Raw genomic sequence first — 12,753 nt, forward strand, 5'->3', positions numbered from 1 at the left:
ACTTGAGTTGTTTACACCGCTTGGCTATTGTGAATCAGGCTATAAAGGTCTGAGTCCCTTCTTTTAGTTTTTTTGGGCATGTTCTTAGGAGTGGAATTTCTGGGTTGTACGGTACTTCTATGTTTAGCTGTTTGAGGAACTGCCTGTTTCCACAGTGGCCACACTGCTTTTTGTTCCCAATGGAAGTGTCTGAGGGTTCCAAACATTTGGTGTGAAGCGGAGTCTCGTGGTTTGGGTTTGCCTTTCCCTGATCACTAATGATGTGAGCTGAGCGTCTCTTCATGTCCTTGTTGGCCATTTGTGTGTCTTCTTTGGAGAAATTGTCCACTCAAGTCCTTTGCCCATTTTTCAGTTGGGTTGTCTTTTTGTTGTTGAGTTTTAGGAGTTCTTTATGTATTCTGGATATTAAATAAACTCAGGATACATATGACTTGCAAATATTTTCTCCCATTGTGCATATTGTCTTTTCACTTTTTTGATGATGTCCTTTGGTTCACAAAAAATTTTAATTTTGCTGAAGTCCAATTTATTTATTTTTTCTTCTGTGGTTCATGCTTTTGGTGTCATATCCAAGAATCCATTGTCAAATCCAAGGAAGCATGTCCCCTGTATTTTCTTCTAAGACTTTTTTGGTTTTAACCCTCACATTTAGGTTGTTGATCCATTTTGAGGTATTTTTTTGTATATAGGGAGAGGTAGGGGTCCAGCTACATTCTTCTGCACACCAAAATCTATTGTTCCCGTCCTTTTGTTGAAAAGATGATTTTTTTACCCCTATTCAATGGTCTTGAAACCCTTGTCAAAAATCACTTGGCCATAAACGTACAGGTTTATTTCTGGACTCTCAATTCTATTCCATTGGTCTCTACGACTATCCTTATGCCTTAAATCACACTGTTTCCATTACTGTAGTTTTTGTAGTAAGTTTCAAAATCAGGAAGTTTGAGTCCTCCAACTTTGTTATTCTTTTTAAAGATTATTTTGGCTATTTCAGGTCCCTGTTAATTCCATATGAGTCTGAGGATCGGTTTTTTCATTTCTGGAAAAAAGGCTTTCGTAACAGTGATTAAAAAATTGCATCAAATCTCTAGATTGCTTTGGAGAATATTGTCATCTTAACAATAAGTCTTCCCATCCATGAATATGGCGTGTCTTTCCATTTATGTTGGTCTTTAATTCCCTCAGCAATCTTTTGTAGTGACCAGTGTGCAAGTGTTTTATCCCCTTGGTTAAATTTATAGCTAGGGAATTTTATTTTTTTTGGATGTGATTGTAAATGGAATTCTTTTCTTAATTTCCTTTTTGGATTGTTCATTGCTGGCATATAGAAACACATCTGATTTTCTTAAGTGTTTTTCTTGTACCCTAAACTTTGCTAAATTCTTTTATTAGCTCTAGTAACTTATTGTGGATTTTTTTTGACTTTCCATGTGTAGATCATGTCATCTGTGAATAGAGATAATTTTACTTCTTCCTTTCCAGTTTCAATGCCTTTTTTTTTTTTTTTTTTGGTCTAATAACTCTGGGTAGAACTTCTAGTACAATGTTGATTGAATACCAGTGGTGAAAAATGGGCTTCCTGAGTTTTTTCTTGATCTTGTTGGGACGGTTTTTCCTGCAGGCCCCCCCTAAGAGCTCAATCTCCCCCTTATTGGAGCTGTCCCCAGCAAGCTCCCCCTAAGAGCTCCATCCCCCCTTATCGGAGCTCCGTCCCCCTCCTCCTCCCATACCTTATCAGAGCTGTCTCCTGCAGGCACCATAGTTAGAGGCCTCCCTGTCAAAACAAAGTTGAGGGATCACAGCTGCTAGGGATGGATCTACCTGGCACCCCGGCCAGATTTCTCCCACAAACCCGGAGGCCTGACCCTATAAAACAAAGCGCCTGACCCCAGTCAGTGCTCAGTTCTTTGGGAACAATCCCACTGGGCCCACTGGCGTAATAAAGCTGTGTTCTCCCTGACCTCTGCAAGCTGCTTGAGTTTCTCGGTCCTCGTCACTTTTCCACAACAATCTTAAGGGGAAAGCTGTCAGTTTTTCACCACTGAGTATGATGTTAATGTGGGTTTTTCATAAATGCCTTTTATCATGTTGAGGAATTCCCCTTCTATTCCTAGTTTTCCAAGTTTTTTTTTTTTTTTTTAAATGATGAAATAGTGGTGGATTTTGTCAAAAGCCTTTTTTTTTTTTTGCACCATTTGAGAAGATCATGTTTCCCCTCCTTCATTCTATTAATGTGATTTATTACATTGGTTGAGTTTTTTTAAATGTTATACCATCTCTGGATTCCTGATATAAATCCCACTTGGTCATGGTTTATAATCCTTTTTCATATGCTGTTGAGTTTAGCTTGCTAGTTATTTTGTTGAGAATTTTTGTCTCAAGATATATTGGTCTCAAGGTAAATTTTCTTTTGGGTAATGCTGGCATTGTAGAATGAGTTAGGAAATTTCTCTCTTCTGTTTTTTTTTTTTTTTTTGAAAGCTTGAGAAGGTTTGGTGATAATTTTTTTACACGTTGGTACAATTCACCAGTGAAGCCATTTGGTCCTGGGCTTGTCTTTGTTGGGAGTTTTTTGACTAATAATTCAGTATCTTTACTTGTTATAGTTCTGTTGAGAATTTGTTTCTTTTTTAGTTAATTTAGATAATTTGTGTGTTTATTAAAAAAATCCATTTCATCTAGGTTGTCTAATTTCTCTTATAATCCTTTTCAGTTCTGTAAGGTCCATAGTCACATCCTTACTTTCATTTCTGAATTTAGTTGTTTGCTCCTTCTCTCCTTTTTTCTTTGTTAGTCACTTTTATTGATTTTTTCCCGAAGAATCAACCTTTGGATTTCTTAATTCTCTCTGCTGTTTTTCTAACTTCTATATCATTTATTTCCACTGTAATTTTTATCATTTTTTCCCCTTCTGCTGCTTGGGTTTAGTTTGCTCTTCTTTTTCTGGTTCTTCAAGGTGTAAAGTTAGTTTATTGATTTGAGATTTTTTTTTTTTAGTATAGGCATTTGCAGCCTTAAATGTCCCTCTGAGCACTGTGTTCACTGCACCCCATAGGTTTTGATATGTTATGTTTTAATTCATCTCTAAGTATTTTGTAATTTCCCTGTGACTTTGTGTTTGACCCACAGTTGTTGTTGTTGTTGTTTTAAGAGTATGTTGTTTAATTTCCACATTTGTGAATGTTCTAGTTTCCTTCTGTTACTGATGTATAACATTCCACTGTGATTGGAGATCCTTTGTATGATTTTAGTTTTTAAAAATTCATTGAAAATATAAGATGTGGTCTGTCTTGGAGAATGTCTCATGTGCACTTGAGAAGAATGTTTATTGTGCTGTCATTGAGCGGAGCGTTCTGTATATGTTTGTTATGACTGGATGGTTTATAGTGTTGTCCAAGTCCTCTATTTCCTTATTGATCTGCCTAGATGTTCTGTCTATTATTGAAAATAGGGTATTAAATTTTCTAACTATAATAATAGTTGTAGAACTGCCTACTTGGATACAAGCTCTTGCCGGAAGGCCAAGTCGCTGCCATTTATCTTGCAATGTTTCTGAAGATATCCTAGCCCTTCTGTTAACTGCACACACTCCTGTGCGTGGATCTCCAATGCAATGACAGACAACGCCAACACTGACAGCTTTCCTTTAGAAAACATGATCCTGCAGTGGTATGCCTGAAGTTGAGCTTCTGGTCTTTCAAAATTAATGCTCTTCCTCCTTTCAAATGGCAAGTTCTCTTGAAAGAGTGAATAACAGAACTGCAGAAATTGAAAGGCAGTATTAGCTTTGATTTTTCAATATAACTTGTCCAACACAATCTTTTCCCTCCTCATCAAGTCTGAAACTGTGAACCTGTACTGGCTTATTTGGATCAAGTCAGTTGCCAATGGGACAGTCTTTTCCTCTTCTATGGATTTTACAGCCAAGTAGAAGCAGCTCAGTCTAACACACCCAAGAGGCTTGGCCTGTACCTTCATTTTGGACAGGAATCTGCAGTAAATTCACAGCTAGGGAAAGTGTCTCGGTGTCAAGCCAAAGAGCTGAGTTAGACTAAGAAGATCCTTTACTTCCAATTCCCTTAGCCGTGCAGTCATCCTGAGGCCATTATCATGTGCAGATTCAATTAGTCTCAAGCCACAGACCTTTGGCTGACATGTCCACTCTTGTTGCAACAGAGCATTCAACTGGTGTAGCATTTGTGAGAGTCAGTTGTTGTCAGTACTTCTATCATCTTGACTGCAAATGTAGCTTGTCAGTGCTAATCACCCTTCCCGAGCGCTCACCTCAGGCCACAATATCAGATCTGAGAGGCCTAGGAGACTGAGGGGATTTGTGGGCAAGAGGGGAGAGACCTGGGGAAGGGGAGCTGTCCTGGATGGAGGTCTCCTCAGTGACCCCCCCATCCAGGCGACACTGCCTTCCTCTCGGTCAGCTCAGAGCCCAAGGGACCTGTTCCCTTATCCACTCAGTCACCCTATGTCTTTTGATGGGAGAATTTAATTCATTTACATTGAAAGTAATTGTTGATAGATATGTAGCTATTGCTGTTTTATTATTCATATTTTTTTCCATCTTAAAGAAGTCCCTCTAAGATTCCTTATAATACTGGTTTGGTGTTGAGGAACTTCTTTAGATTTTTCTTTTCTAGGAGGCTCTTTATCTGTCCTTCGATTCTAAATAATAGATTGCCGGGTAGAGCAATCTTGGTTTTGGTCCTTGCTTTTCATCACATTGAATATTTCCTGCCACTCCCTTCTGGCCTGCAAAGTTTCTGTGGAGAAATCAGCTGACAGCCCTATTGGGGCTTCCTTGTAGGTAACTACTTGCCTTTCTCTTGATGCTTTTAAGATTCCCTCTTTGTCTTTAACCTTTGGCGTTTTAATTATGATGTGTCTTGATGTAGGCCTGTTTGGGTTCATCTTGTTTGGGACTCTGTGCTCCCTGAACTTGTATGTCTGTTTCCTTCACCAGGTTAGGGAAGCTTTCCATCATTATCTCTTCAAATAAGTTTTTGATTCCTTGCACTCTCTTCTTCTGGTACCCCTATAATACAAATATTGTTATGCTTAATATTATCCCAGAGGCCCCTTAAACTCTCATTATTTTGGATTCTTGTTTTCCTTTTTGCTGTTCTGATGAGGTGTTTTATGCTACCTTATCTTCTAAATTGCTGATTTGATCCTCTGCTTCATCTCATCTATTGATTCCCTCTAATGTATTATTCTTCATTTCAGTTTGTAGTCTTTATTTCTGACTGTTCTTTTTTTATGCTTTGTCACTCCATTTTTATGTTTCCTATCTCTTTGTCGAAGTTCTCCCTGAGATCACTGAGCATCCTTCTAACCAGTGTTTGGAACTCTGCACCTGGTAGATTGCTTGTCTCCATTTTGTTTAGTTCTTTTTCTGGAGCTTTGTTCTGGTCTTTTATTTGGGACATGTTTCTTTGTCTCCCCATTTTGGCTGCCTCTCTGTGTTTGTTTCTGTGTATTAGGTAGGGCTGCTTTGCCTGCTGGTCTTAGTAGAGTGGCCTTATGTAGTAGGTGCACTATGGGGTCCTGGAACAATCTCCCTGGTCACCTGAGCTGCATGCTCTAGGTGAGTCCCTTGTCTGGGTTGTGTGTGACCCCCTGTTGTAGTTGAGCCTTGGTTGCTGTTTGCACATCAGTGGGAGGGAATGACCCTAGGGCTGATTGGTTGTGAGGACTGGTTGTGAGTACAGTGGAGGAGCTGTGGTGCAGAGGATGACCCTACAGAGCAGGATTCGCCTTAGCAGGGCTCTGGTGCCTGCCCAGTCTGCTCATTGGGTGTGTGGTGCTTGGAAGTGGCTGATTGATGCTCTGGCTGGGTCTGAAGCTGGCCACCAGGTGTTTCAGCCCTGGGGCCTCCTGGGACAGGACCTGCTGCAGGCCAAATTTAGCCATAGCCTGTGCCCTGCCCAGGGCCACCTGGCATGAGCCACAAAACAATCCAGAGATGGCTGCTGCCTGCACTGTGCTTGGAGGTGCCATGAGAGGCCAAACCATGAACCAAGGCTGGCTGCTGCTAGTGCTGGGCTTAGGGCTGCTCAGCCAGAGGTACAGGACATGCTAAGGCTGGATGCTGCTTGTTTGGGATTTGTGAACCTTTGAGAGATTTTAGGAAAGTCCACAGAGTGAGCCAAGGCAGACTGTTTATATGGAGAAGCCACTGAAGGTGGCTTGGGTGGGCTGGAAAGTTGGGTGGGGCATGGTCTCAGGGAGCCACTAGGGCGGGTCAGATTAAAGGTGCTAGCCAGTCAGATGGAGACTCAGATATGATGTCTGCGTGTGTGCACATCTGCACACTGGGCAGGGGAGGGCTCAACAAAGAAACAATGGCTTCTACCAGCTCCTCTGCCTGGGACAATGCTGCCCCTTCAGCCCTCAGCCTGCAGCCAGACAACTCAGTTCCTCTCCATGTGTTCCTGGCGCCTTTAAAGCTGCTATCCCAGCACTGGAGCTCAGAACCAGTGAGTAGTCAGCAGGTAAGTCTGTGCATGGGCCTTTTAAGAGGAGCACCTGGGACTCCAGCCACCCTCGTCTTACTCAGTCTCAATCTCTGCTGGTTTTCACAGCCAGAAGTTACAGGGACTTTTCTCCCCAGCACTGGAATTCTGGGCTGGGACCCCTGACTCCTCCAGGGGTGAGCTGCACAGCTGAGCTGTCCCTCCTGATTTTTAATGGTCATACACATGTGTGGGACCAGCCCGTTCTGCATCTCTGCCCCTCCTTGCAGGCTCGAGGTGGCTTCCTCTGTATGTCTATAGTTATAGGGCTTCAGTTCAGTCAGACTTCAGGTGATTCTCAATGATGGTTGTTCTATGGTTTAGTTGTAATTGATGTGGTCCTTAGAGGAGGTGAGCACAGCACTTACCTACTCCACCATTTTGACCAGAAGTTGTTTTAAAATGATAATAAATTCAGACTTTTGACCTGTTATAGCTCAGCATCATCCATTGTGATAAAAACTATTTTTTTTTTGTATCTAGCTGAAATTCTTTGATAGAAATAAAGATTTAAATGTATATGTGCCATGAACACAAATTTTTAGGCCACAAGTTGACATTTACTTATAAATTCAGTCTTTGAGACAAAATGTACCCCAAATATTAATTGGCCAGTGTCTGAGCACAGCTCATCTAAAGCTTCTCTGTTTTCCTGATTGGGCTAGACGTTCACCAATTATATTGCTCTTCTCAAAGAAGCAGCTTTTGGTTTCTTTTTTTTTTTTTTCTATTGTTTTTCTATTTCATTGTTTTATGCTGGTATTTTAAATTATTTCCTTGCCTTTGTTCATTTAACTTGCTTTCTTTTCTAGTTTAAGGGGAACACTTAGATAATTGATTTCAGAATTTCTTTCTTTGTAAATATAAGCATTTAATGATACAATGGTCCCTCTAAACACTGCTTTAGCTGTGTCCCACCTATTCTGACATATTGTCTTCTCATTTGTATTCCATTCAAAATATTTCCTAATTTCTCTTGTGTTTTCCTCTTTGAACCATGGATTATTTAGAAGTGGGTTGATTAATTTGCAAATGTGTGTGCATGTGTTGGGGGGAGGGGTTCCAGCCTATCCTTTGGTTATTAATGTCTAATTAAATTTCAGTGGTCAGAGAATATATTGTATTATTTCAATCCCTTTAAATTTGTTGAGGTTTATCTTATACAGTTGGTGCAGAATATGGTCTCTTGGTGTTTGTTCCACGTGTACTTGAAAAAAAAAGTATATTCTGTTATTGTTGGGTGGAGTGTTCTATAAACATCAATCAGGTTAAGTAGGTGTGGCAAAGTCTTTTGTATCCTTACTGATGTCCTGTCTGCTGGTTTGACTGCTTACGCAGAAGCTGAAGTCCAATGATAAATGTGGATTGTCTGTTTCTTCCTTCAGTCCCATCAGTTATTTTGTTTCATGTGTTTTTAAACTTTGTTTTAGGTGCTTACACACTTAAATCAATCCCTTTATCATTATGTAATATTCCTCGTTATCCCTGGTAATATGTCTTGCTCTGAAATATACCTTTTCTGATATTAAAATAGACATGCCAACTTTATTTGAGTAGTGTTAGTATGGTATATATTTCTATCTGTTTACTTTTCACCTATCTATTTATTTGCATTTGAAGTGGGATTTATGTTAGGTAGCTTATAATGGGGTCTTGCTATTTTATTAAATTTCAAAATCTGTCTTTCAATTTTGATGTTTAGACGTTTTGCATTTAATGTAATTGTTGATATGTTTCAATGTAATATACCATCTTGCTAGTTGTGTTTTATTTGTCCCATCTTTTGTTTTCCTCTTTTCCTTTTTTTAAGTTTTGTGGTTTTTTTTATTTTTATTAGTTTCTGGTGCACAAGACAAAGTAATACTTAGACATTTATCATTTATATCCCTCACACTGTGTGAACCCCCCTCCCCCCATCCACTATCCCTCTGACATCACACAGAGCCATTACATTTCCACTGTCTCTATTCCTATTGCTGTACTCTGCTTCTTATAATTATATATATATATATATATATATATATATATATATATATATATATATATATATATATATATATAATTATAGTTGGCATTCATTATTGTTCAGCTTCAGGTATACAGTGCAGAGATTAGGCATCTACATCATCCCTGAGGTGGTCTCCCAAATGGGACAAGTGTCCATCAGATACCCTACAAAATCTTTACATTATTGATTACATTCCCCAAATTAATTTTCAAAACCCCGTGGCCATCTAGTGGTTACCAACTGTTTTCTAATCCCCTCACCTTCCCCCTTATCCCCACACCCCCTCCCATCTAGCAACCCTCAGTTTTTCCTCTATGTCTCCAAAACTGTTTCTGATTAGTACATTCACTTATTCTTTTCTTTAGATTCTGCATATAAGTGAGATCATATGGTATTTGTCTTTCTCTGTCTGACTTATTTCACTTAACATAATGTTCTCTAGGTCCATCCATGTTGTTGTAAATGGTAAGATTTCTTTCTTCTTTATGGCTGTGTAATACTCCATTGTATGAATGTACCACAGTTTCTTAATCCAGTCATCTACCGATGGGCATTTCGGTTGTTTCCGTGTCTTGGCTATTGTGTATAGTGCTGCAATAAACATAGGAGAGCATAAAGATTTTTGAATTGGAGTTTTGGATTTCTCCTGATAGATACCTAGGAGTGGAATTGCTGGATCATAGGGTAGTTCCATTTTCAGATTTTTGAGATGCCTCCATACTGTTTTCCATAGTGGCTGCACCAATCTGCAATCCCACCAACAGTACACAAGGGTTCCCTTTTCTCCACATCCTCGCCAGCACTTGTTGTTTGTTGATTTATTGATGACAGCATTTTGACTGGGGTGAGGTGGTATCTCATTGTGGTTTTTATTTGCATTTCTCTGGTGGTTAGTGAGGTTGAGCATTTCTTCATATGTCTGTTTGCCATCTGTATGTCCTTTTTAGAAAAATGTCTCTTCATGTCCTCTGCCCATTTTTTAATTGGGTTGTTTGGTTTCTTGGAGTTGAGTTGAGTGAGCTTTTTATAAATTTGTGATATTAACCCCTTATCAGATATATCATCGGCAAATATCTTTTCCCATTCAGTAGGATCCTTTTTCGTTTTATTGATGGTTTCCTTTGCTGTGGAAAAGCTTTTTAGTTTGATGTAATCCCACATGTTTATTTTTTCTCTTACTTCCCTCGCGCAAGGGGATATATCAGTAAAAATCTTACTCCGGGTAATGTCTGTGAAGTTTCTTCCTATATTTTCTTCTAGGAATTTTATGGTTTCAGATCTTACATTTAAGTCTTTAAGCCATTTTGAATTTATTTTTGTATATGGTGTAAGGAGGTGGTCAGCTTCATTTTTTTGCATGTGTCTGTCCAGGTTTCCCAGCACCATTTATTGAATAGACTGTCTTTACCCCACCGTACATTCTTGCTTCCATTGTCGTAGATTAAATGGCCATATAGGCATGGATTTATTTCTGGACTCTCTATTCGGTTCCATTGATCTATGTGTTTGTTTTTATGCCAGTACCATGCTGTTTGATTACTGTAGCCTTGCAGCATAATTTGATGTCAGGTATTGTTATACCTCCCACTTTGTTCTTATTTCTCAAGATTGCCGAGGCTATCTGGGGTCTTTTATGGTCCCATATAAATTTTAGGATTATGTGTTCTATTTCTGTGAAAAACGTCGTTGGTAGTTTGATAGGAATTGCGTTGAATATGTATATTGCCTTAGGCAGTATGGACATTTTAACTATATTAATTCTTCCTATCCATGAACATGGTATGTGTTTCCATCTATTTGTATCTTCTTTCATTTCTTTCTTCAGTGTCTTATAATTTTCTGAGTACAGATCTTTTACTTCCTTGATTACATTTATTCCCAGGTATTTTATAGTCTTTGGAGCAATTGTAAATGGGATTGCTTTTTAAATTTCTCCTTCTGATGTTTTATTATTGGTATATACAAATGCAACTGATTTTGAATAGTAATTTTGTATCCTGCTACTTTACTAAATTCATCTATCAGCTCTAATAATTTCTTGGTGGAGTCTTTAGGGTTCTCTCTATATATTATCATATCATCTGCATATAATGACAATTTTACTTCCTCCTTACCGATTTGGATGCCTTTTAGTTCTTTTTCTTGCCTGATTGCTGTGGCTAGAACTTCCAGCACTATGTTGAATAGAAGTGGAGAAAGTTGGCAACCTTGCCTTGTTCCTGATCTTAAGGGGAATGGTTTTAGCTTTTCCCCATTGAGTATCATGTTAGCTGTGGGTTTATCATATATGGCGTTTATTATGTTGAGATATGATCCCTCTATTCCCACTTTCTTAAGGGTTTTTATCATAAATGGCTGCTGGATTTTATCAAATGCTTTTTCTGCATCTATTGATATGATTATGTGATTTTTATTTTTCATTTTATTAATGTGGTGTATCACATTAATTGATTTGCAGGTGTTGAGCCACCCTTGCATACCAGGGATGAATCCCACTTGATCATGGTGTATGATCTTTTTAATGTATTGCTGAATTCTGTTCGCTAATATTTTGTTGAGGATTTTTGCATCTATGTTCATTAGCAACATCAGCCTGTAGTTTTCTTTTTTTGTGATGTCTTTGTCTGATTTTGGGATCAGGGTGATAGTAGCTTTGTAAAAAGTGTTTGGGAGTCTTCCCTCCTTCTGGATTTTTTGGAAGAGCTTGAGGAGAATAGGTGATAATTCTTTTGTGAACGTTTTGTAAAATTCACCTGTAAAGCCATCTGGTCCAGGGCTTTTGTTTGTTGGGAGATTGTTGATTACTGATTCAATTTCCCTGGTGGTAATCAGTCTATTCAGGTTTTCTGTTTCTTCTTGAGTTAGCCTTGGAAGGTTGTACGCCTCTAGAAAATTGTTCATTTCTTCCACATTGTCAAAATTGTTGGCATGTAGTTGCTCATAGTAATTTCTTAAATTTTTTTGTATTTCTGTGGTGTCTGTTGTCACTTCTCCTCTTTCATTTCTGATTTTATTAATTTGGGTCCTCTCTCTTTTTTTTAAATGAGTCTGCCTAAAGGTTTGTCAATTTTGTTTATCTTCTCTAAGAACCAACTCTTGGATTCATTGATCTTTTGTATTGTTTTTCTGGTTTCTATTTCATTTATTTCCGCTCTGATCTTTATTATCTCCTTCTTTGTACTCCCTTTGGGCTTATTTTGCTGTTCTTTTTGCAGATCCCTTAAGTGTGAAGATAAAATGTTGATTAGTGAATTTTCTTGTTTCTTCAGGTAGGCCTGCAATGCTATGAATTTCCCTCTTAGGACTGCTTTCGCAGCATCCCATAGATTTTGGGTCGTCGTGTTTTCATTTTCGTTTGTCTCAAGATATCTTTTGATTTCTTCCTTGATCTCCTGCTTGACCCATTCATTATTTAGTAACATGTTATTCAGCCTCCATGAATTTGTGTGTCTTCCAGTTTTTTTCCTGTAGTTCATTTTTAATTTCATAGCACTGTGGTCAGAGAAGACAATTGGTATGATTTCAATTTTCTTAAATTTATCAAGACTTGTTTTGTGGCCTAACATATGTTCTATCTTGGAAAATGTTCCATGTGCGCTTGAGAAGATCGTGTATTCTGCAGCACTGGGGTGAAATGCTCTGAAAATATTGATTAAATCCAAGTGGTCCAATGTATCATTTAAGGCTGTTGTTTCCATATTGATTTTCTGTCTGGAAGACCTGTCCCTTGTTGTCAGAGGTGTGTTGAAGTCCCCTACTATGATAGTGTTACTGTTGATCTCTGTCTTTATGCCAGTCAATATCTATTTTGTATATTTAGGTGCTCCTATGTTGGGTGCAAAGATATTTACTAGGGTTATGTCTTCTTGTCAGATCGATCCCCTTATTATTATATAGTACCCATCTTTGTCTTTTAATATGTTCTTCATTTTAAAGTCTATTTTGTCGGAAATAAGTATTGCAACTCCAGCTTTTTTCTCATTTCCATTTGCATGAAATATCTTACTCCAACCCTTCACTTTCAGCCTGTGTTTGTCTTTTGATCTGAGGTGAGTCTCTTGTATACAGCATATACAAGGGTCTTGCTTTCTTATCCACTCAGCCACCCTGTGTCTCTTGATTGGAGCATTTAATCCATTTACATTTAAAGTGATTATTGATAGGTACATAGTTATTGCCATTTTTAAATTTGTAGTTAGATTGTTTTCATCTTTCTTCTAT

At 38.4% G+C, this 12,753-nt stretch overlaps 1 protein-coding gene and 1 pseudogene across 4 annotated transcripts in view; one reads left to right on the forward strand and one right to left on the reverse strand.

Moving 5' to 3' along the window:
* Positions 1-12,753, forward strand: part of TSPEAR (thrombospondin type laminin G domain and EAR repeats) — a 158,893-nt gene that overhangs the window by 40,821 nt on the left and 105,319 nt on the right. The gene's annotated exons all lie outside the window — the stretch shown is intronic.
* Positions 2,615-6,073, reverse strand: LOC148754722 (cyclin-G1 pseudogene; annotated as a pseudogene).

The sequence above is a fragment of the Rhinolophus sinicus genome, chromosome 17 (assembly GCF_057876585.1).
Source record: "Rhinolophus sinicus isolate RSI-liver-muscle chromosome 17, RSI-T2T, whole genome shotgun sequence".
NCBI classification, from domain to species: Eukaryota; Metazoa; Chordata; class Mammalia; order Chiroptera; family Rhinolophidae; genus Rhinolophus; species Rhinolophus sinicus.